A 25,317-nucleotide genomic window follows, 5' to 3' on the forward strand; every position below is an offset into this window, starting at 1 on the left:
GGTAATCACATGATTGCAAGTGCAATTTGGATTAAGTAAGCACGAGTAAATTTTTCAAAGGCCACGAGCCCGTAGGGCGAGTGCATTTGTAGTCTTTGGAATATTGACAAGTGCTTATATATTCCAAATTCCACGTACTGATCATGTAATTACTTTTTAAAACACACTTGAAAATAATCTAAAATATAGACTATTTAGTTAAGGCCAGGGTCTGCCGTATATTGTTCGGCTAAGGCAGGTTGCAGTGCCGTACGTTGGTCCTCCAAATATCTTCGAAAATGTACGACACTATTCGCAAACGGCCCCCGATAATGTTTGAAATCTTCGGCAATTTTCGGTTGATCTTTGGTTGATGTTCTGATGTTCTTTGGTCTGATGTTCTTTTGAACTCTTCGGAGATCTTTGAAAAAGTTCGGTTGATTGTGACTGTTGGGAAATGCTCGTATGCCGTTCGGATTCGGCTATCTTCGAAAGCCTTCGGGTGAACTTCGACCAACTTCGAATTTCTCGTATGACCGTCGGTCGCCTTCAAATGTGTTCCCACTAAATTCGGATATCTTCGTTGTAATAGGCCACGTTCGATCAGTATCACTATTCTGACATGGCTCCCAGGCTTTCAGGACAAACGTCTATATTTGGTGTTGTTTTCTTTGTATCCAAGTCTCTTTTGGCAATTGAGAGACAAAAGGAACTTAAAAAATTTACAATTTTGATCATTATTATCCAACTGCAGCGAATACCGTCCAAATAACAGTACAAATATACAGCGATATTGTACAGTTATTTGTACAGTAGAAAACCTGTTTGCCGGACAGGTCGGCGCGCGCACGCAAAACTGTCATACTCTCCCTCTTTCACTGATAAATTTATTGACTAGCAGTAGTTAGATAATAAATCTCTTATTAAATGTTTTGGAGTGTAGTATCGGTTTTTATTATCTAAATGCAGCGAATAACGTCCAAATTACAGTACAAATTTACAGCGATATTTGTACAGTTATTTGCACTGTAGAAAACGTGTTTGCCGTACAGGTCGGCGCGACCACGCAAAACTGTCACACTCTCCCTCTTTCATTGATAAATTTATTGACTACAGCAGTTGGATAATAGATCACTAATTAGATGTTTTGGTGTGTAGTATCGCTGTATGTACGTCAAAATACGGCACAACTCGTAAAAATATACAGCGATACTCAAAAGACTATTTGGTTCTACGTGAGTTGATACCACTGAATATAATGAGTAATGTCTAGAAACGACTTAATGAAATGCAAACTATGAAGGTGAGGAATTCATGAGATGTCGGCTGTGTAGGTATATGCAGGGGATTAATGAGATGTAGGTTGTGTAGGTATATGTAGGGGGTTGACGAGATGCAGGATGTATAGGTGGGGGATTAATGAGATGTATGGTGTGGTGGTATATGTGGGGAATTAATGAGATGTATGCTGTGCAGGTATATGTGGGGGACTAATGAGATGTAGGGTGTGGAGGTATACGTGAGGGATTAATGAGATGTAGGCTGTGTATTTATATGTGAGGGATTAATAAGATGTAGGCTATGTAGGTATATGTAAGGGATTAACGAGATGTAGGCTGTGTAGGCATATGTGGGGGATTAATGAGATGTAGGCTGTGTAGGTATATGTGGGGGATTAATGAGATGTAGGCTGTGTAGGTATATGTGGGGGATTAATGAGATGTAGGCTGTGTAGGTATATGTGGGGGATTAATGAGATGTAGGCTGTGTAGGTATACGTGGGGATTAATGACATGTAGGATGTGTTGGTATATCTGGGGGATTAATGAGATGTAAGCTGTGTAGGTATATGTGGGGGATTAATGAGATGTAGGCGCTGTAGGTATTTGTGGGGGATTACTGAAATGTGGGCTGTGAAGGTATATGTGGAGGATTAATGAGATGTAGTCTGTGTAGGTATATGCAGGGGATTAATGAGATGTAGGATGTGCAGATATGTAGGGGATGAGATGTAGGCCGTGTAGGTATATGTGGGGGATTAATGAGATGTAGGCTGTGTAGGTATATGTGCTTAAGCTATTCTGCTTTTGATTGCATTTCTTGGAATCGATTAATAGCTTATTACTCGTTTGCAAGTCTTTAGGATGTGAAATGATTCAAGGTCTTTATATCAACCTATAAACGTTTCAGTCTATTTTCCTTAGCCTTTGTCGTTGTTATTTGCGTTTCTCAAGCAAGCGAGGCATTTTGAATTTCATTGTTATGGCGATGCGTGACATAGACCTACGGACGCGGTTGTCGAAATCATATTCTTATGCATCAGTCAATTCTAGCAGTGCCCATTCCCCCCCCCCCCCGGGCTAAGCCCCGGGCATTAGCATTTAAAAAAAAAAAATGGGCAAATTCCCCGGGGTGGGGACACATAAGCTGTCTAACTTCCCGGGGGTGGGAACGAAGAAAGAGGGCACATGCTCCGCCCCCGGGATCGTCGCCTTCCAACACCTCCGCAGTTTTTTAATTATTAAATCAGTGAATAAAACGTTCAACTGTTCAGTATTTTAACGCAACGGTACGACTTCATTTGAATTCGCCAACCTTAAGTATTTTAACTCCACTTTCATGAATTTAAAAGATGCTAGGCTAGTTTTGAATGCGAAATGCGAAATAGTCGTGTTCACGTCAGTGATTGTTTTGTGATAAACAAAATATAGTTCACCTTGTCGCTTATATTTATATGCTTACAAGTAATGAAGAAATATCTAAAATTGAGAAAACATACCTTTAAAAACGTCTGCAAGTTTCTCTAGTCCCTGACGGACGAGTTATTGTTCGACAAACGCCTCGTCTTTCCCGATGAACTCATCCATGGCTCTTTCCAAAACACGTGTGTCGAATGCCCGGGGGTCGCCCCGGGGTACGCAAATGCCCAGCCCCCGGGCCGCGATAAAATTGCGGATGCCCCACCCCTGGGACTGACAACGTGAGCAAATGCCCCGCGGTTGCCCGGGGGGGATGGGCACTGCTGGAATTGACTGATGCATTATCTCGTGATTTTTAGCCCATTTAGAAGTTAAAGTATTAGGAAAAGTGCTTCTGTAAATGGTCGTTTGTTCAGTACAGATAATCAGTCGCCTGGATAGCCAAAGTAAGTTCCAGATGTTTACAATATTTTCCGGCCGCAATGTAGGCGTACCGCGGAGGTACACCAACATGGCGGTTCTATACTGGTCTCTGCAAATTTGTGCAAAATATTTCGACGAATATCTGAGCTTGGGAAAACGCACAGACCTAAAAATTCGAGGAGTGTCATCTTTATTAATCTCCTGTAACATCACAATTTCTTGATTTTATCCACTAAATGGTTTTCGAATAAATTTTTTATTGCGTCAGGATTGCGTGACAGTGCAAACCAAGAATTGTTTTGCTGGGGTCACTGACATACAATAGTTTCTTTCAGTTTAAATTTACAATAATTCGCTACGTGAGTTTCACTCTTGTTAAGACACATAACTACAAGTAAATAACGAGAGAATATCGTTTAGTTCGAGATTTTATCTTTATTATACTTTACGAAGTTACTCAGAGCATTTTACTTAGGTACTCGAACAGTTGAATTCGTAAACAAATTCTCTAACCTTTCTGCCCTTGTTGCTCAGACGTTCTTGAGCTCGTGCTGGGATTCTGCTTGGTTCACGATCATGTCTAAAAATACGAAAACGCGTCTGAAGATGCCTTTTATCAAGTTGAAGAGTTGATAGTCCCGGTTGATGACTCCTTTGGTATAACATGATTCATGATTCACTCAAAATGTTCGCTCGTAAATTGATCTCTCGTAAGGCTTGCAGCGACCCGTTCCGAAAACGCTTTACGTCCTTTAGTGTTGGTCTACCTTGAACGGTGTGTTCGTTTGTATGTGATTTCATCGCCCTAGAAATCATGGAATCCGTGCTAACTTTTCTCGACGACAACCTCTGTAAATTCCATGTGCTGTACGCATGCACAGGTGGCGCATGAGCTTTAGAGACCAAACGGCGATTTGTGACTGAACGCGGAAAAAAAGAAAGCCAAAATTTAAACCCAGGCCTCACTGCCTGGGTTAAAAACTCTTGTTATTTATTACAGACTGTGTGTGTGGGATTCACGTACCCAAAGTGAAATTCATGATATCCAGATCTTGGGTATACAATTTATTATCGAATACCAGTGTATGTTATCCGCATACCTAAAAGGAAATTCATGACATCCAGATCTAAGGTGTACAACTACAAGCCGCTCGTTTTGTTAAACATTTTTATCATCGAATTTCAGGGTACGTGACCAGTGACCAGTGACCAGTCTCTTGACTGAGCTAATAATGATAACGCATCTCATTAAATCGGTTCTGCACCATTTCTCATTAAGTTAGTTGTTATCAGTTCATGTGGAACCAAGCCGGCTATATCCCTGATACATATTACTTCCGCGACGGTCGCCACATGTAACATGCAATATTCGTTAGATTTAGAGCAATTAAAGTTGCAGAAAATGGATATCGGAGGACGTGCTCTAGTGACAGTTGTAACTTATTTCTTCTGTAATCTTTGGAGATCAGGTGCTTTTCCCTTGTCTACTCTCAGAGAGTTCACTCGTATTTTATCGCGCTCCGCTATTTTGTATTTTAGTCGGTTTTCAATTCGTTAAAAATGGCTCTTGCAAACGAGAATTCATCATCAATTGCGTCTAGTCGACTCAACTACTTGGACACGAAGGATCAATTCAAGTGGTATGGGAATTTTAAAGATTTGATTTGTCTGGTCAAGACATTACTCGAGTTTACGGAAGATGGCGAAATCTCAGATCCAGCCGATAAAATGTTTTCATTCAAGGTGGGTGATATCATAGTGAAGAGGTATTCTTCAACTGATACCGTCCAAACCCAAGGGTCTGGTTACGCTATCTTGCGAGATAACTGGAAAAATATGTTTCTTTCTGTAGCTGACCAACACGCTTCGCCAAAAACAAAGCGAGTTCGTCAGAAGGCGTCTCCTTGGCTCACTCGTGACATCACGGCCTTATTTTCAAGAGAGACAGAGCTAAATTAAACGCTCAAAAACGTAATAATTCCAAACTTTGGTCAGAGTACAAATCGCTTAGAAACCAATTTAACAGAGAGATTAAAAATTAAAAAAAAATGCTTCTCAGAAATTCTCTGGAAAACAATTTAATTCAATTACAGGTAGAATACAAAAGGACTCTATTATCAACGAAATTAATGTCTGGTGAAACTGACATTGTATTGACAATCAAGACGAAATTGCTTACTTCCTAAATTACCACTTCACGAATATCGGGCCTCTTCTAGCCTCAAAACTTCCAAGCATTTTTCATAACCCCAGCTTCATCCGTTTTTCAATTAACCTGTATTAATCCGAGTGATGTGTCGAATCTCCTCAAAAACTTGGTCACTAATAAATCTGCCCGTCTCGATCGCATTCCATCGCAGCGGATGTTATCGCCGAGCCCCTTTGTTTACTTTTTGACAATTCTATCGCTAGTGGTTATGTTCCTAGTGATCAAGTGAGTGATTGGAAAATTGCGAAGGTTTTTGCACTCCACAAGGGCAATAGTAAAACAAATCCTAACAATTATCGTCCAATTTCCAATCTCCTATTTCTAAAATTATGGAAGGCTTGTTTACAACCAACTCTGTTTATACCTTTCGGATAACAAATTGCTAAACAGAAATTAGCCTGCGGAACAGGCGGATTAGCGGGGCAGAGAGCAAAACACGATACACAAGAGCGGAGCGCGACCACGAACGAAAACATTTTTGGTCTCGCGCTTCGCGCTCGTGTGTCGCGTTTTGCTCTCTACTCCGCTAATCCGCCTGTTCTGCCTGCTAAACAAATATCAATCAGGCTTTCGATCGTTACATTCACCCGCCACAGCTTTGCTTGACGCTACGAATCAATGGTACTTCAACATCGACAATGCCCTTGTCACATCCGTTGTTTTTCTCGACTTAGCTAAAGCTGTGGACACCATTGATCAGAATATTAATTATGCCAATAATTTTCCCCCGAAAATAAAAGTGGTAGACCGGGAGATTCGGTCTGTATCCATGAGGTTCCTGGATAATCTGGGAGAGTATTCATCGTCTATAAGTGAACAGGTTCCTGACGAGCGCGAAGAAAAAATAAAATAAAATAGAGCGAGTGAAGCGAGCCTGGCAGGGTGGGATTTTTTCCTCTCCACACCGCTCTCGGCTATCTCTGCCCGCCTGTTTTTACCTTCCCTTATAACACAATCAGGAGCCTGTTCACAGGCTAAGTTGGCAGAGATCTTGTATACGAATTGAGAAGACGTCTACGCAACCTTTGCCATGCTCTAATGTAGAGGCAATGTTTGAGTCAAAGCTTTACACCTGCAAATCCTTTTCTGTGCGGCAACGTTTTTATGTCTGTAAAGGATATAACGTGGCTTTTGAATTCAGTTAGGTCTTTATGACGACCTTCATTAAGTGGCACACAAACATTTTCCTTGGGTAGTCTCTCGTTGCTTACACGACTTTCTCATCGAACGGTATAAAATGACACCAAACTCTAACGTGTGTTATCGTTTCAGCCCTTTTGGACGAAATTCGTTCAGACTTTTTATGCGATAGCCGGACTGTTCGGATAGCTTAGAAGCTTTTGTTAAATTAACAGCTTCGAGTGTGTTCTAGCACGAGAATCTCCTTTCTAAATTCGAAAGGCGAGAAACAGCATATAACTTAAGGGACTCTGAGAACAAAATCACTGTTCCATTACAAAAATAGCTTTAGTTATAGCGGCGCCATTCTTTGGAACAGTCGTCCTTGTGACTCAAGAGAAGCAGAGTCCCGGAGACAATTTAAACGCCTACTCAGAGGAGAACAATAAGGCACGGCATTCGAAGAAAGCAGCTTTTTATTTAAATTGTTTCATCATATTAGGTATTAGGCATTAGGTATTAGGTATTTTTAACTAACGAATTTTCTACCCTGGATAAATAAAGATTATCTATCTTATCCAACTATCTTTTCAGACCTGGAAGAGAAGCAGCGCATAGTTTTAGCCTCGAAAATTGATCATGAATGCAGGCGTTATTGAATTATTTGGGAAGTCTTTACTGGAAGGATATTGCCTGCGTTCTTCTTTTCACACGTTTAAGGACTGTTCGGGCTAAATGAACAAATTATCTGGCGAGCCAATGAATAGGCGCATTAAACGCTAAGGCCAGGTGGCCGGTGTTGATCATGCTCTAGGAACCAAGCCCTGTCGCTGTATTATATCCAACGGTTCCCAAAGTCACGGACGAATAGATATCATTGGAAAACTTTCGATTTTTGACGACAATTCAACAATTTTTTAACAATTTCTTGATAGGCCCGGGCTTTTTATTATACCAAAATATATGCTCCTTCAAGTCAAGATGGTTGGTTACAATCAATTTTGAGCGGCCTTTGGGCCATCATTAGTATGAATTAGCTCTATTTCATATCATGCTATACCGACGTTTGCCTTCTTTTCCGTTTTTAAATTGATATATTGATGTTTTATAGATCTTCGCGTAGACGTCTGAAGGGTATTAGGTGTTTCCAGAGAAAATACAGCCAGCAAAATAGTACACCCAGTTGATTTATTGTCACTCTTAGTGATTGCGATCAAAGTACAAATACCGTAGTCCCATTTTTGGTTTTCGTTCCTGCATTTTCTTTCTCAACATCACTGAAGTATTGATGCAAACTTTATATTTTCACCACAATTACAAAAAATGTATTGATGTCCTATTAAGCTCGAGGTCCGTTCTAAGTTTATTAAGAATCCAATACGCTTTAAGATATTGATGAAAAACTAACAGACAAATATATGAAGAATAAAAAATTGTTTACAAATTACCGCATAAAAAGATAGGAAGCTATGAATAAAATGACGCAAAGTAATGAAAGATATAAAAACAAGAGCAATAAAGGTAGATAACACAGGTAATGAGCTTGTTAATATGTTCACAGGTGTATTTTTTAGTATAACGCCTTAAATGTTTTCGAGCCCAGTTGGTAATTAAAAATCCATTAGTGGCAAAACGTTGTATTTAAAGTTTCATCAAAGCCTAACAAAAAAAGCTGAACTGTCTTATCAGATAATTAGCCAATAAAGCTGTCGGCAGGTGGATCTCTTTGAAAAGCGATTGTTTTAGTATGAATTATTCTGCGAGACTTATTCCTCAAGCATCTCTCCAGCACACTCCACACTCGAATTCGCTCCGCCGTTTTTGTTGACCAGTATGGGTAAGATCTCAGTATCGCTGGTCCTCTTGTGTTTGATTGTTTCAGTGTTCTTGATCTGTACTGACCAAGGAGTAGAGGCAGCTGCGCCACTACCACGATATGGAGGAAGAGAAGAGGTAAGAGGCAAAACAAAACTCGCAGTTTCATAGCAGGTTGACTTCTCTTACATCAGTTCGCGCTTATTTTGAAAATAATTATGGAAGCTATTCCTTAACAGTACTATCTACTCCTTTAAAAATATTGATTTAACAAAGTGTTTCTGGGAGCAAATAAATTGTTTTCATTTATTTCTAATTTTGTGTAAAAATCCTCATGCGGCGTTTCTTTTTCCAGTTGATTCCTTCACGACGAAAAATTTGCGAAGTTGCTCGTTCCCTGAACTGCCAGACAGATGACGAGGGAAGGGAAATGGAGTTGATCGGCGGCCGGAACTGATCATGACTAATACCATTGAACAAATCCAGACCTGTAAAACACATTCTGTGAAGGACCACGAGATGTCCTCAACTGAGGAGTTTAGCGGTTAAATGAATGTAGATAAACTTAAATTATGAAGCTGATAAACTATGAATATCGCCAATAAAACAAAGCTTATAATTACTAGAATACACACGAAGTTCTTGAGAGTCACTTCTGAACTGATAAAACTTTTAACTACCATTCGCCCGCTGCGGGCGAATGGTAGTTGCAGTTTTGTACGGGCTTTTGAACTCGATGTACTCAAAACCACTTTACCAAAATTGTGTCAAAAGCCCCTCCAACCATAAGAATACCAATTGAGAGGGGGGTTTTTTTTATGAGCTCCACTACGAAAAATGTCTTCTTTGAGTTTCTGTTTGTCAATTTTTGTAGTCTGCGAACTATTAAAAATGTAAAGCCATCAGCCGCCGATTACAAAAATGTTGATTAAGCAGCTGAAATGTTTTCTTTTCAATTCGGTTCTCACAGCATTTTATCTTGCTGTTTTCAAATATATACGGGCAAACTTTCCATTCTCACTAACTTCAGTTTCCTGACTGGTGTTGACTAGGTAGTATATTAGACTTTAAGATTTTAAGATTTTAAAAGAAAAGACTTTCAGCTGTTTGGTTGGCGTCGCATGCTTTTAAAGTTTGTTTATTAAAGAACTGAGTTAGCTATGTTGGTTCACGAAATCTTTGCATGGTTAAAAGAAGCCATTGAATGCTGTCAATGGAAATTGACATCTGCGACAAAACAATTTGCACTTGCAAAATATGTCTTTTGAGACATAAAAATAAGAAATGAAAACATTAAAAGCCCGAGCTCGGTTAGAGATCGGTTTTGGGAATGAGTCTGAAATATTTATACACTCTTTTTTATAAGAATATAATTTAGAGGATATATCGAGTCTTGCCATATGTTCCATGCAAATAACATTTCTGCAAGACTTTATGTGCGTCATATCAGGCTTAAATGCCTACAGTCTAACTCTAAAATTACTTTAACACCATCCTGACACCACATGCATTCGAAAGGAGAAATGCCATAAGCTACAATCTAAGAATATTCACAATAATATTTTCAACCTAAAGTCGGCAGAGAAATAAAAATATTCAGCCTCAGCCGCAAAACAATATTCGTAAAAAAAAAGAGTGTAATAGCAATTTTCTCGCCCTTCTTTTTTTTCCTGGTTAATTTGAAAGTGGATTATTCCTCCTCTACCTTTGTTTCTCGCACTATCCCTTTCTCCAGATTTAACTCAGGTTAAAATAATTTCGTCTTTCAGGGTTGGGAGGAAGGTCTGTGGGTAAAATCGTAATCAAGGCGCGGCGATACGAAGGATAACTAATCCGAAGCAGGTTGTTGACGGTTTTTAAAAAAGCAGTGAAAAATAAGCAAAGTTCCCTCTCAATTAGCATCTCATACTCATAGAAGTTCAGATCATAGCGACGAAGCATTGGTCAGGGACGATCTCTGACAAACAACTTGCTTCACTTTCAAAATAAATAACGTCTGTATAACAGTGCAACATTCACCTCCCTAGACAGTGTTGACAAAATTTAAGTTGAGGACCCACCCTCTGTGCGGCTCTGGTTGACATACGTAGACACGTGACCAGCCGCATCGAGGGACGAAGAGAGAGGTCCCTGGGAACGAGGTTGCACCGCTTGATGGTTTTGGGACACCAAATGTGATATGGCTGTCAGAACGTCATGTGAAAACACCAGTTGATAAATATGGGTAACTGACCAAGCTTCTTCGGTCAAGATGGCTGGATATTGGCCAAGTTATTGACCGAGACGGAGTCGAGGTCCATAACCTCGCAAAAAAAGAACGAGGCCAATATCGAGCCATCTTGACCGAACAAGCTTGGTCAATAAAGGATTTCTTATATAGCTTTTATTAATAATAAGCTTAGGCTTTTATTGTTTTACTGTTAAGAAACAGATGTTTCTTAATCTCGTTTCCAGACCCCTTATTTACATTTCATATATAGTGTTCAAAAATTGTAACGGTCTTTATTCCACTTTTGAAAATGTATGTTGCGTAGCATACGAAACGTCAAGTTATTAAAATGCGTAAGGGGGAGACTTGTTTTCTTAACAGTGAAATACCAAAAAAAATTCATGCTTGCTCAAGTATAAATAAATCAACCGAACGACATTCTCGCCTACTTTATTACAGTCCGCCGCTCTTTCCAACGATTACAGCTTGCATTCATGCCTGAGCCCGCAAGTAGGGCTAACGATGCGCAGAAAGCTGCGCAGCACGTTTTTCCGCTCTGAAGTGGTACAATGGAACCTGACTCGTCCCCAGTCATCTTCAAACCAAACGCGGCACGGCGCAAGGTCCCTCTCTATCTTTCTCCCTACCCATCTCACCCTGCGCTCCCACCTCGCCCCGTTCCGCGCGCTGTATGAAGTTGTAAGAAGACAACTGGGGACGAGGCATTCGAAATGCACGTATAAATGTCAAAAAAAAAAAAACATGAAACTTCAATCGGTACATACAATATTAAACATGGAAAGATGAACATAATTGTTTCGAGTAGCCGTATTAACGGGGTGGGGTCAAATTTCATGACTGGTATATTTTTAGTGACTCCTTGACAAACACAATTGCACTTCTGAACAGCTGTTTTTCAATAGGCATTCGAAATGCAGGTAGAAATGTAAAAATAGTTGAAACTTCAATCATTAGATATCAATCACTCAATCAAACTTTATTTAGAGAGGGTTTACATTTGATAGTTAATTCAACTAATAAACCTGTGGCCCTCGATTAAGAAGTATAAAAGATTTATTACAAATATCTTAAATTAAACATCTAAAATTAAACCAATATAAGAACATGATTTAAAAACTAAGTTAAGAGGTAATTACTCGACGTTAACGTACTGTACTCAGTCTAAAAATAATTGTCTTAAGTAGTAATAGATGTCCAAGAGTAGCAATTAAATGTAGACATGACGATAGATACGAATGCAGCCATAACACTACTGGAAAGAAAGACCTGACAAAATTTTCAGGCTTTGAACGTTATTAGAACCTACGACCTTTGCGCTACCGATGCAATGCTCTCCCAACTAAACTATTAAAACCACATGAGAACGGTCGTGTACGGTGGCTTGACCCTTTATGTTCAGTGGACGTAATACTCGGCTCAAGTATGTGAATTCCATAGTAATAGATGTCCAACAGTAGCAATTAAATGTAGACAATAAAATATGGAATAAAAAAAACCCTGTCCTTAAGTTGACTTAATCTAAAATGTTTGTTTATAAAGCAAATTCTTAAAAACATTAACAGTTCATTTATGTACTCAGGGCTGGTACCCATGATCCTTTTGTATGCAATTAGGCACCTTTATATCGGATTCTGTATAATTTGGCACCCATCGTCAAGTGCTAAATAGATCTATAATGCTATGGCGTTGCTGGGCATCAAGGATAATACGAGCACACCGCTTTTGTAGCTTAAATATCTTATTTATATTGTCTTGGCTGCAGCAGCTTGTCCATGTTACGCTGCAATATAATATTTATCACCGCTATTTGTGTTATATTTTTAATCAAGCTAAGCTACGATGGCCGAAGACCAAGAGTTTATCAGTGACTTAATTAAAGCATTACAATAAAGTACGTGTTCTGCTGTTGGTAAATAAGCCTTATAATTCTTTTAGTATGCCTATACGCTTTGATATCGATACATAAAGAATCGATATAGACATCGAAAATGAGTTGTTGGTCAGGTAAAAGGCCCATCAGCTCAATGTTTTCAACCCGTTCTAATTCACTGCCTTTAAGCTGAACCTCAAGAATGCGATCTTCTTTCTTTGAACTTCTCCATAGGCGTGATCCATCGATTAGTATTGTCTTCATCTCGGAGCAATTAACAGATAGATTGTTGACCATTCATCGACGTTGGAGACCTCTCGGCGGAGAGTGTTCTTTAGCATAACCAGAAGACGCTAGTAGGGTAGTGTAGTCGGCAAGCATGTCGATCTGCGTGTGGAAATGTAGGGGTAGATCATTGATGAACATCACAAAAACTGGGGGACCCGACATGGAACCCTGGGGCACACCCACTATAATCAGTCCTAAAAGTCGATATCTGTCCTTTAAATGAAACCAGTTGAGTACGTTCGGAGAAGTATGACTCGAACCAGATTAAAGCACTCTTATCTAGTTTCTGAGCAGAATCACATGATCAACCATATCAAAAGCCTTTTTGTAATCTACAAGAACCATACCACTGACACGGTTTCTATCTAGATTAAATAGCAGACTGTCAACTACATATGCAAGCGCCGTTTCTGTGCTGTACCGCTTTCTGAATCCAGACTGGTTCTTATAAATAAGGCCATGAACATCGAGATATTCGAACAAATGATCATGCACGTCGCGTTCAATGATTTTATACGGCGCCGGAATTACTGAAATGGCCTATAGTTGTTGACATCATCCACATTACAAGTATGGTATAAAGGGCAGTCACGCTGGCTCTTTTCCAACTGCACGGAAACGATCCTGATGAGAGGGACAGATTGATGAGCTTCGCTATAGAGGGCGCAAGTTCCGTTATGCCATATTACAATGGAAAGATTAACGTAACTGGTTCGAGTGGCCTTATTAACGGAGTAAAATTGTAGAGGATAATACAGGTTGAGATTTCAGAATGTGGCCGTTGGCCGTATTAACGGGGTGGCCGGATTAACGGGGTTTTCTAATAAGAAAATGTAAGGGCGTTTCGCTGGGATAAAAAAAGACTAGCCGTAATCACGAGGTGACCATATTAACGAGGTGATCGCGAGGCGCGTTCCACTGTAGTGTTCACCTGTCAAATAGCCTGAAATGTCAGTCATCTCCCGCCCTTGGCTGAGAACGGGAGATGAAAGTATAGTTGTTGGAAAAGTGCTGGAAAGCCAGCAGCCTCCTTAACAGGAAAAATCTGGAAGTTCCAGCAGGAAAATCAAATGAGACTGACCAATTCCGAATAAGAAATTTTCGAAATTTCGGTTAACTTTGGAAAGTTGTCCTCTTTTCCCGAAATTCTGGAAAATGCTGTTCGATCTATTCACAACTAAAAATTTCCGGAAAGCGTTCCCGGCCATTGCCATTTTGGTGAGTTACTGGGCCGGGACCAAATAAATACAAAGGTCTTTTCGCCAGATTAGGACTAGACTACGAGTAGGGTCTCTTTCGCTTAGTCATAAAACCACGTTTGGTAGGTTAATAGTAAAATTATCGTCGGAACAGCGCTCTTAGCGTCCCTGACAGCGGTCCCTGGTTTAGCCAAAATACAGTCTAAATAGCTTTCGTCACAGCCAAAACCTAATCACTTGTTTAATAGTGTTACCACCCATTTCGTAACATAAAATGTTTCAGTAATTAGCTATGCGTTTTTAAAAGTTAAATGAGTTGTATTCATCTTTATGGAAAACGTTTTCGGTACCTGTTATATTATTTTCCTGTCACTTCCCCAGTAAGTCTAACATGTTGTTAACTTGTTTTACCCGCGCGCGCATTACCTCCTCTGCAAGTACATGTTTACGGTTGGATTTCAGCATAGCTTTCTACGGAAAACAGCTAGTTTTTCAGATGGAAGCCGTCAAAAGTTTGTGGTTAGCAATATGCCGCTATTCCGGTATTCCTGGTTTTAGTGCATCTTCATTGACTTGATTTGGTTACAGTAGGTTGATTCAACCCTAGCGCGTGCGTGGCGGGTAAACAATGCCTTGCGTGATGCGCAAAACGTGTGCGCACTAACAAAAATAGGCACCGTCAATAAAAGCAAAGCTGATTTTTTTTCTGGAACGTTTTTCTCGAGCGTGAACAGAATAAACATCCAAGCGCCCGTTCCATCGCTGGAATAATTTAAGTGCTTACCGCTTAAAGTGGTACTATAATCAAATTTTTTCCCCTTTATTTTTTAGATGTATCACATAGAATTCCATGAAAGAATAAAAACGCCGTTTACCGTTTGCAAATATCTGCATTAGTTCTGGAGATATTTAAGTTTGAAAACTGTGTAAAATATGCAAATGAGATGACTAATGACGTCATACACTCAACCCAATTTTATATCAACAGGAGCCATAATCGGGGACGGAGACCGTAAGTCTTGGAATCCGCGCGCACCTATGATATGGGACAATTTTTCTATTTTTAGAAAAAATTGCGCCATCCTGACGTCATATGTCCGCGCGGATCCACGCACATGTCGGGGGTTCTCGGGCGGATGTTGTCACGTTGCGTGATCATATGGTGAGAGTTGCGAGATTCTCTTACAGTTTTTTTTCACAGCAGTGGCAGGGAATAAGGCAAGGATCCAGGGTTCTTATATGTAGTTTTATGCTCTGAGCTGATGGAAAAAGGTGAGTTTTTCAGGGTTGAGAACAAGACTTCAATTTCGCGCTGTGAATGAATAATAATATCTGCTTGCGCTAGTTGAACGCGTAAGCTTTTGCGTTTGTTCTGCAAAGAAATATTATGAAAGAAAACATTTTGCTCTGGTATCGAGTTAATTTGAGAGTTTACCAAACAATGCTTAATCATAACCAAAACCTGTTTTTGACAGTTTATTATTGTTTCTGTTTGTTTGGCGAGTTTGCAAAAGTTTTTGAGTAGCTCATTTGCATAGTGCAGCGCGTGCACTTTCAAGTCCGAGTCGGTGATTGTCAACAAATCTTGACAAAGATTTCTTCCGTTGTCTTTTGTGCTGAGATGCTGCAACAATTTTCACCAACACCAAACCGCTACTAACATCATGTGTGTTTCTTTAACATGGTGAAATTTTACAGTGCGAAAATAAAATAGACAGGGAGTTTTGATAACTCAACCAACAAAATTCAAATCGTTGTTCGAGTTGATTAAAGGAAGCGTCATCATAACTTTGCCGATTATTTCTGCAGTATTCACATATTTTCAGCTAAGCTTTTAATATGTTCTCAAACATTTATCAACCGGCTTAAACATATTTAAAACTAGATATATTATCTGAGTTCGATGTACGTTTTCATACAAAAGTGTGGGAGTCCAATTTGTCATGTTTTACTGACTGTACAAAACACACATCGGCGGGCGCTCTTATTCATCGACAACAGACAATTTGTTGGATTTTTACACAAACAAAACTGAGTAGCATCTACAGACGTAAACTTATGGTCACTTATTGGGCCTTGATGAAACATCAAGCGTTGCTTACAATTCAGGCGAAACTCAAACTTGCAATTATTTGTTTCTTACTTTTCGGTCGCGATAGACTCTGGCGAGATCCTCGCAAGCGTGTGGCAAGATTAGGGAAACTTTGAAGTAATAAAACACCGCTATATCCAAATATACCTGACTAATGTTTTTTTTGCTGTGTTATGGAAAAGCTGTTAATCTTCAACATATGTGAAACTGTACTTAGAGTGGAGTAATGCGGAGGTATTGTAAAAGAAGCAGCGGAACATAACTTGGTCAGTGATATGAAGCGGGACATAACTAAATTCGACTCTGTCTTACTTCACTCAAACTGGAGCAGCTTACGACGAAAATACTGAAGTAAAATTCCAACAGACATGAACGTATTGAGTTGTGGGCCAAAAGCATCAAACATTTCGGGAATTTCGGACGCCACTTCCCCGCGCTACATCCGCAAAAATCCTCGCAGCATGTACGCGCGTGTGCCGCACGGGATGGCGCAATTTGTTCTAAAAATAGAAAAATTGTCCCATATCATAGGAACAGCCCCAATACTAGAAATAGCGCGCGCTTACGGTCTCCGTCCCCGATTATGGCTCCTGATATCAAGTATATAAATAAAACTATCTTGGTCAATTTGCAGCGCTGACCATTGAAACTTGGTAGGATAATAGTTCTACAGGAAACACACCTGCGGCTACAAAAATTCTGTTCCGATGGCAACTCTTTTTCAGTCCCCACCCACTTGATTTTAATATGTTAGTGATTTTCAGCTCGCAAAACATTAAACGAGGCCACAAACTTGGCCTAATATATTTATATGCTTGTTGTATCAAGCATATGAGGCACCATTTGCAAATATCAAAATGGAACGCCAAAGGTGGCCAGAAATGCCTTTAATATTGGGGAGGTTTGGAACCCAGTATGTTGTCATGGTAACCAGACTGTTAAGCTCATATTGTGGAGCACATTTAGTAGAATCTTATTGTAAAGAATCAAACATTTCTGACTCAAATTGGCTGAGATATCTTTGTTCGTCATATTTCATCAAAATTTGGTTGAATGTATGATGTCATCACTGGGCTAATTTGCATATTTAAAAAACTTGAATATCTCTGGAACGAAAAGAGATATTTGAATATGGTAAATAACACTTTTCTTCTCACACGGGCTACTTGTTTATGTTTTGAAATGGCTGCGATAGGAAAGATGCGATTTTCGTCATAGTACGACTTTAACAAGTTGAGCTTTTGTCCGCAGTCCTTTGCCTGAATTGTTTCTGCATTCAAGCCAAAAACGTAACTCTTCAGTTTTAGCCCTCCTGGGTTTCTGTCAGCGAGAGATGGGCCAGGAATATCATCCTCACAAAGCAAACCAGACATGTCAACCCAGTCACTTCTCCGGTCATCTGTAATTTTTAATCCTACAACGTCTCGTTTTCGCGTTTGGCCGCTCGCTCGCCCCAGGAGGGCCGCCATTCGGGAATACAGTTTATGAGTCACTAAATTTTGCGTATTTTTGACCAGACGTGGGCCGTAACTAATTTGTGATTTTTTTGGCGGGTTTGAAAACTATTTAAGAAAATAAAAACCACCACGTTTCCGAGCTTACCATAGGCTAGACTATCTCTGGGCGAAATATGAAAAATTTTGATTTTTCATCATGTGCCACATAGTTCCGAAATGGCTTGGTCTTAGTAGACATTCCCTCTTAAGATGCATTAACTTAACGCAAAAATCGCTTAATAAAGTGCATCGTTAATTTCCTACAATAAGGTAGTTTACTTTTCTCATTCGCGTAAAAGTCATTTCATGACCTGATTTATCAAAGCGGCAAACACCGATTTGGTTATTTAGGTTCCCTGGGAGATTACCAAAACCCTGTATATCCGTTGCATGCAAATTTTGCTCTCTTGCAAGTCTTCTCTACTCGACGGTAAAATTAAACCGAGCTTCTCCACCCGCCTTTCCTTCAGCGATAGCGACGCTAGCAAATCTCTTCTTCCAATCTCAATCGTAGTTTCATTTAAGCTGCGGTTCTTTTAGTTGAAATTTCGGAAATCTGAACATCATTCTGAACAATCTAAACACTACTTTGGTCCTTTGACTTTTACTAAGCTAAGACAAACTTGAGCATTTAGAGCTTGTTTTCCTACATTTTTATTAATTCGAAGATGCGGATTTTTCATTGACAATTTTAGAAACCAGATGAAACTTTTTCGTTCCACTGTCGCTGAAATGATTGTGGCCATTTTTTCTCCAGCCAACTGGATCCTATGTTTTCCTTCACCGTGTATTTTGAGAACTTTGTACTGTAGTCAATCACAAATAAAAGATGTTTTAGCGTCCAAGCTGTTGTCGTCTATATGTTATAAAAGAATTGTTGCACGCTTTTAACTGTGTGTATATCGAGTCATGGATGTACTTGGGAAGTTTGGAGAGCACTCAAGAAGTTAAAGTTGCTCGATGCGTAGGTGAATGGAACTCTTACGCTTCTCTCGTGCTCTTCAAACTTCCCGGGTGTATCCATAACACGATATACACACGCTAAGCATTAAACAATTGTTTAATTGAAGTATGTATGTAATTGAAGTATGTAACAACCGACTTTTTGCTCAAAATACTGAACCAAATATCAACTCGAGGAAAAATTGAGCTTAACCTTGTTTACTTACTAATAATCTTATCCTCTTCACAAATAAAACATGATTTAGCTCCCAAGTTGTTGTCGCCTTGCTATAAAAGAATTGGTTCAGGCTTTTAGCGGTACATATATCGAGTTAAAGATGCACTCGAAAAGCCGCATTATTGCTTGTAAAGTCGTGAAAATATAAATATACAAGAACGGTTAATTTTTGGTGCAAATTTTCGGTGCATCAAAATCTTTGTACAAATCTAACATCGTTCTTCGCACATCAGTCGAAATGAGAATTTTAAAGTATTAACTTTTTCAGAAAAAGCGGAAAGGAAGTCGAAACGAAATTGACGTCTTCCAAGTTGGATGCGTTGTCTGTCTGCGTTGACTATTGAGAAGATCTGGGCGGAAGTCAGTGATAGTGAACAAAAAAACAAATTCTTAGAACGTTAGATACAATATATAGATAACCACAAAATCATAAAAAAAAATTAAGGTGAATAGGTCTGGTAAAACATGGACTAATGTTACAGGACTGAACTTTATTGCTTTTATATTTCATGCCCTGTCAGCATGTTTTAGTTACGTCAGTAGCGTGATGTTTGTTTCTTGAGTTCAGACAGTTCAGCCAATTGTTATTCAACAGCATAGTCCATCGACATACTGTTTACACGAAGATATTTAGTTCAGAATTAATGCAGTTTTACTGTTCTCCCCTCTTAGACGTTGAATCAACTTCCCGATAATACAGTTTGTTTTTATTATTATTATTATTATTATTATTATTATTATTATTATTAGCAACGAAGTTTAGAGAGTCATTTTTACTACAGATATCGCCTCTTGGATATGTAGTGTAAAGTTCTCATGCGGAAATTTCAATTTGAAGCGTGCGTGATGTTTGTCTTTTTGTCTCAGACAGCTGAAAAGCGAAACGGAAAAGTATTCAACTAATTAATTACTATTTAAGGCCAGAGCATTTTCACATACTGTTTACATTTAATTCTTCTACTTAATTACGTAAAATGAGTTTCATCTTATAGTTTGCAGTGACTGTTACTCTTTAGCTCTGAGACCAATCACTAAGAAGTTTCTTCTTTACAAGGTAGGCTTAATGACTTTCTAAACTTTTTTGCTGGTTCTTTATATTACACTGTAATAGTCAAACAATTTGGCCCATGGTTGCTGTTAAGAATATCGTATTAAACTCAAAGTAGAAACCGAGAGAAAGTTTTGCATTCACTGCTGAGTTAATTCGTTTCCACTATTTCTTTTTTCCTTCAATACTGTTAAAGCAGACATGTACAGTGGCAATATACCAGTGAAAATAAAGTCTTATGAATTAAAAGCGGCCCATATTTAAAGCATCACAGTTAATGGGACGCATCTCTTCTGAGTTACAGTTATTTAACTGTTTTGGAGAAACCTTTAAGTTTACGTCTCGCTTAACTATCCAACGTCTGAAAACACAACCGAATTCGAATGGCAAGTCTTCTGTGATCTGCTGGTAAGGGCAAATATTTTATGAAGTTCTTTACAAAAATAGAGAAACAGCTGAACCTCTCGATTAATAGAACTCTTTCAAGCTGCTACAAAATTGAGCATGGCATTGCGGGCGTTCCAATAATTAGAAATTGAAAACTTTAAAGTTTCAAATACAGGTGTACATCAAATTCGTCAAGGCTGTAGTCCCAAATATTATAAACGGATCTTTCGCAACATTTTCCTTTACCGCCGAAAACAAGAAAGTTGTAGCTATCCCGCCAAGAACAACTATGGGCCAAAGAAACGACGACGAAGGTGGGCTTAAACTTTTTATAAATTCCGGGTTCCAGCATTTAGAAAATTATCGAGGTCTGTAACTTTCAGCTGAAAGGGCCTTTTAAACGAAGACAAACATTCAGGAAGATTAAGCAGAGAAAAAACCTGGGTAAAGTTCGATATTCAAATCAAGCGTCATACAGTCTGAGGCTGGCGAAATGAGAAAATTTAACGAGTCGAGTATTATTGGAAATAAAGTAAGCTACATTCAATGATCCACAGTTAGTTACGTAAAAGGACCTGCCTGTATTTTTTTTTTTCTTGACACAGATTATACGAGATTCGTCGTCGAGCTCTAATGTTAAACCATAAAGTATAGTCGCGAATACGCATCAATTCAAAATGAACCATTAAGCCCAGCGTTTAGCTCAGAGACCTAAGACAAAATTAATTCCCTTTAACCATTAATCTTTCAACTGTTGCAAGAGTTTTGAACGTTTCAGTTTTTGCACATAGCGCGAAATCTAAAACAAAATTATTCATTCGAATTATTTAAAAGAACGGAAGGTTTCTACATTTCAATATTGTCAGGTTAGAACAAGAAAAATACTGAACTGAACTCGTAATAGCCGGGTTACGTCTTGAGGTTGTGCAATCGGGTAGCAGTATTTTAGAGCAGGGTTGCATTGTACTCACCTGCTTAAAATTAAGATGCATTAATTTTTAGTCAACAATTATTTAACTTCCCACTATTCACTATCACATAAGTGGAGGCAAAATTGTCAATGTTTTATGCTTAACCAAATGATCTCTTTGCAGGGTGACTGTTTTCCATTGCTGAGCTGCTTGTAAGACCCACTCACCAAGAACTGAAGTTTCCTATTGGCAAGGTAGGTTAAAGACACGCTGAATTTTTACCTTTGTTATTGTCAATGTAGGTATATCCTGCTTAGTGAAGAAAAAAACATCAAGAAAAAATAAAAATGCCCAATGCTATAATGAGAGCTCTTCAAAATCATTATATTTAAGTGCAAAGTCAGCCAAGGAAATATTGTAAACAATTCTCGGAGAATACAGTCACTTCTATGTTTTAAAGCAAATTTAGTTTGGGCTAGCCATCAGTTATATTTTGGGTCTAAAAGACAGTCTTCCAGGCAGTGGACTCAAGGTTTACCGAAAGGTAGACAGTTACCGGGTAACAGTGAAAACAACTATTATTCAGGGCCACCACAATATAATAGTCGACACTGAACAGAGAGTTAGTAATTCGCCAAAGTGAAATTAGAGCCTTCGATATCCCTGAATAACTTTGAATTTCTAAGGCAGCCGAAAGGAAGTCTTAAAGGAAAAGAAATTTTGAATAACTTGCGTTTTTCTATTTAATAAAATAATCCATCGGCAGAATAGTTACGCATCGAAATCCGTTTTACACGAACAAAGTAAACTGGTCTAAATTCGGCCAAACCTTCACGGCTCTCAATCAGCAAACGTTCGTACAGTTCAGTCATAAATAAAGAAAATAATGTCAATAATAAGGAAGAATTTAATGTAGTGAGGAGGAGTACTCAAAGAGTATGCCTCATTCTTGGCTAATATCGTTTTCACAATTGATTTGAGGACGAAAAGCATTAAGAAGATCAAGCAGCGACGAATGTTGGTGGGTGTAGCTTAATTAATAAGTCTTAACTTCAGGCGTGATATTTTCAGATGTCAGTAAAAAAGGGAATTCGGTGAGGTTGAGAATTATACAGAAGAGACGTGTGCTACCTTAACAGCGAATATTTAGACCTAATCTTAGGGCAGTTTCTAAAAAAGGGCTGTTGCAGTCTTTGACACAAATGAATGCCAACATTAGATGGTCATCGCCGAAACAAATGATATCATTCTTGAAGAAAAACAGCAAATGCCTTGCCAAGAAGTTTCCCAGTAAAAATCTAGAGAACGTTCAGTTTAAGTACTGTTTTAACACCAACAGAAAAATGTTCTGTGCGGGAAACGTTTTCACCCCGTCTGATGTTACATCTGCTGTTTTATTGTTTTTTCTTCAAACGTTTTTATAGAGTTTCTAGTTGACATCAAATAATACTCTGCAGAAAAAATAGAAATTCTTTTGTTTTCAGATCAGCAAGCAAAGTAAGAATGATATTAAACTTATCTAGACGCCATTATATTATTTTCTCGTGACGTTTTGGTGCAATGCAAGTTCTCTAGGCGGTCCAAGATGGAAATACAACAACATTATTTAAGTCAATAACTATTTAGCATCATATAAATTTAACATTTTGTTTTCACCTACATTTGTCATTTTTCCATTAGGCAAATATTATATCTCTCTTTGAAGTTTGACTGGTTTTCATTTACACTGAGACTACTTACCAGGATCAAAAGTTTCCTACCAAGGTGGGTTGAAGTCTGTGCCAAAATCGATGATAATGTCCACTGTCAATTAAGATAGTTTAATAGCATGGAGAGTTAATATATTTTTTGTGTCCAGCTAATTGCACATATAGACGTCATGGCGATGTGTTAAATTTGAACGCAATAGGGCACGTTTTTCCACCACCTTGCACTAAAATTGTTGTAAAATGTTTAAGCGCTTACATGCGAGAATAGCGAAGAAAGGAACGTTTTCCTTCAGGAAAAAAAATCGCTTTATTTAGGTTCTTTACCTGTCTTGTGCTGTTCATAAATGGATTGCGAGACATCCCGACAAAAGCAATTTGTATTGGATGGAAAATTAAACTATAGACAAAAAGACTTGCTCATCAATAACTGCGTATTTACTTTTATCTATATCAGTTTATCTGTTATAGAGGTGCATTACTTTTTTAGGATATATTTGTGCTTAAACTATTAAACCTGTCTTTCTCTTTACAGGAAAAAAAAAATTATCAGATCTGTTAACAAAAAGATTCACCAGAGAGAGCATCTTGTTTACAACTGGGTAAGTTGAAGACGTTTCAACTTTTTTTTCACTTATCTTCCCAATATTTGTTCTGGTAACTGTTTTCGTAGAAGTTTGGAAAGAACTTTAATTGTTTACTGCAGGACTTTATGATCTTTGTTTTTACAATGCTATAACAATCACTCCTTGAGAAAGCTTGAATATAAATGTATTGTCAATTGAAACATTTCATTACCATGGAAAGTGTTACTTAGTTCTTTGTGTGCGGCGAAGTGAAAATAGACGTTGTGTTGGTGCCCATGCATTTTGAACAAGTTTCGCGCTACGACACATTTTCTTGTTCATCATTGTTCAATTATTGAAAGATGCTTAGGTCCTTCACAGTTAAAACATTTTCTCTACATTCAAAATTTGTCTGGGATCACAGCAAGACCGTTTAAATAACGAAAGACGCTGTTAAAAAGCAACTCAGTGTGTGAAATATTCAGAATTGTTCTAAAATATCTAGTGGATACGTTATTCACACTATTTTATCGATTCTACGCCAACTTAGGACTTTTGATGCAATAAAAAAAATGCAGATCACTACTTGCGTATTTGCTTCGTTTTTTATCTCAATTTACTTATTATATTATTTTCCCTGCAGTGTGTATTTATTCTACAACGAGAAATTCAAGGGGAGGGCCTCTACTAAGGTAAGTTTGAGAGTTGATTCAACTGTTCTTTTGATACAAATGAATATGTGGAAGATCATATATTCGAACTGCGGAGAAAGATATGAAGACGTGATTGATCATCGCAGTTATACACACAACACAAGCGCAGTAAAAGGGATGCGAACCCAAGACCTCTGCGATACCGGTGCAGTGCTCTACCAACTGAGCTATCAAGCCAACTAGGATCTGGTCACTTTTTGATGCTTAGCCTAGAAAATATTAGTGTTTTGCCGTTGATCTTTCCCAAGGTTATCATGTTCTCTCTTCGAGACTATTTAGTAATTAAGTCCATTTGAACATTCTAATACCGAGATAAGCGTTACTTTGTACTTTATGCGCGATTAAATGAATCGAGACGTTTTGAGGTGCAAATTGTTTAAATTCTCAGGTCAAGTTATACAGCTAACATTAGATTTTCAATGTTTCAAATTTATCGGGAATGACAACTGAAGCGCATTTTAGCTTGAAAAAGATAAACAACGACATCGTTATTTTTCATTCAGATTCTGCTTCGATTTAAGAAGCTATTTAATAAAAAATACTCAACGAAAAAATAGTACTATTGATAGCACGTTACGACGTTGCGTTACGTTACGACGTTACGTTACGTTACGACATTACGACGTTACGACGTTACGTTGCGGAGGAAAGAAGACAGAATAGCGTGCTGCTCTTCTCTAAGCTGTGTAATAACCGCTTTATTTGGTTTCCAATGGCAACGATTTCTGTCAACTACATTGGACAGTCTGCAGTATTATAAATAAATTTTTTAACCCCCAAAAATTAAAGTAAGCTTCGTTCTTGATTAAATTATTGAAAACATACGTACTTACAGACATACTAAAAACTACAACAGACTTATTTATTGAAAGCAACATACTAAAAGCTGGTTTTCAACACCTCGAAAGCCTAGGAATTACAGCACATGCTTTCGAAGATAAAATCAGCACATTCATGTAAGCTTTTCTTCCCTCAGTGGTAATTGTATGTCTTACACAAGCAGAAAAAGAACCTGGCAATAATAATTCACTTTTTCCACATGCAGACGAGTAATAACTGTAATACGAAAAGGACAGAGCTTTGAGATGTCTTTATCTGAGTGCATACCCCGGATGACTGTAGGCTTATTGCTATAGTAACACTAAACCTCTGTACGATAATTGTGTTTATAAGAAACCGTAATCTCCGCAAGCGTAGCGTGTACCTGGTGATAAATTTGGCAGTTATTGATATGTTTGTTGGAGGAGCAGTTCTGTATTATCTGTTCTATCGTCCTGGAGCAACCTGTAATCTGTGGAAGAGGCATTCATTTGAAGATGGGACAGAAGTACTCGTGGTGATACTTGTCTTTAGTTCGTTAACAAACATCGCTATCATCGCTTTAGAA

General features: G+C 38.5%; 1 long non-coding RNA gene and 1 pseudogene across 1 annotated transcript; both read left to right on the forward strand.

Moving 5' to 3' along the window:
• The first annotated feature begins 8,012 nt into the window (after window positions 1-8,012).
• Window positions 8,013-9,240, forward strand: LOC145501305 (uncharacterized). Its single transcript, XR_014051221.1, has 2 exons — window positions 8,013-8,382; window positions 8,600-9,240. It is a non-coding gene; the product is annotated as an uncharacterized LOC145501305 (long non-coding RNA).
• A 15,665-nt stretch (window positions 9,241-24,905) lies between these two features.
• LOC145500933 (histamine H2 receptor-like) overlaps window positions 24,906-25,317 on the forward strand; it is a 1,512-nt pseudogene continuing 1,100 nt past the window's right edge.

This window comes from Orbicella franksi, chromosome 10, assembly GCF_964199315.1.
Source record: "Orbicella franksi chromosome 10, jaOrbFran1.1, whole genome shotgun sequence".
NCBI lineage: Eukaryota > Metazoa > Cnidaria > Anthozoa > Scleractinia > Merulinidae > Orbicella > Orbicella franksi.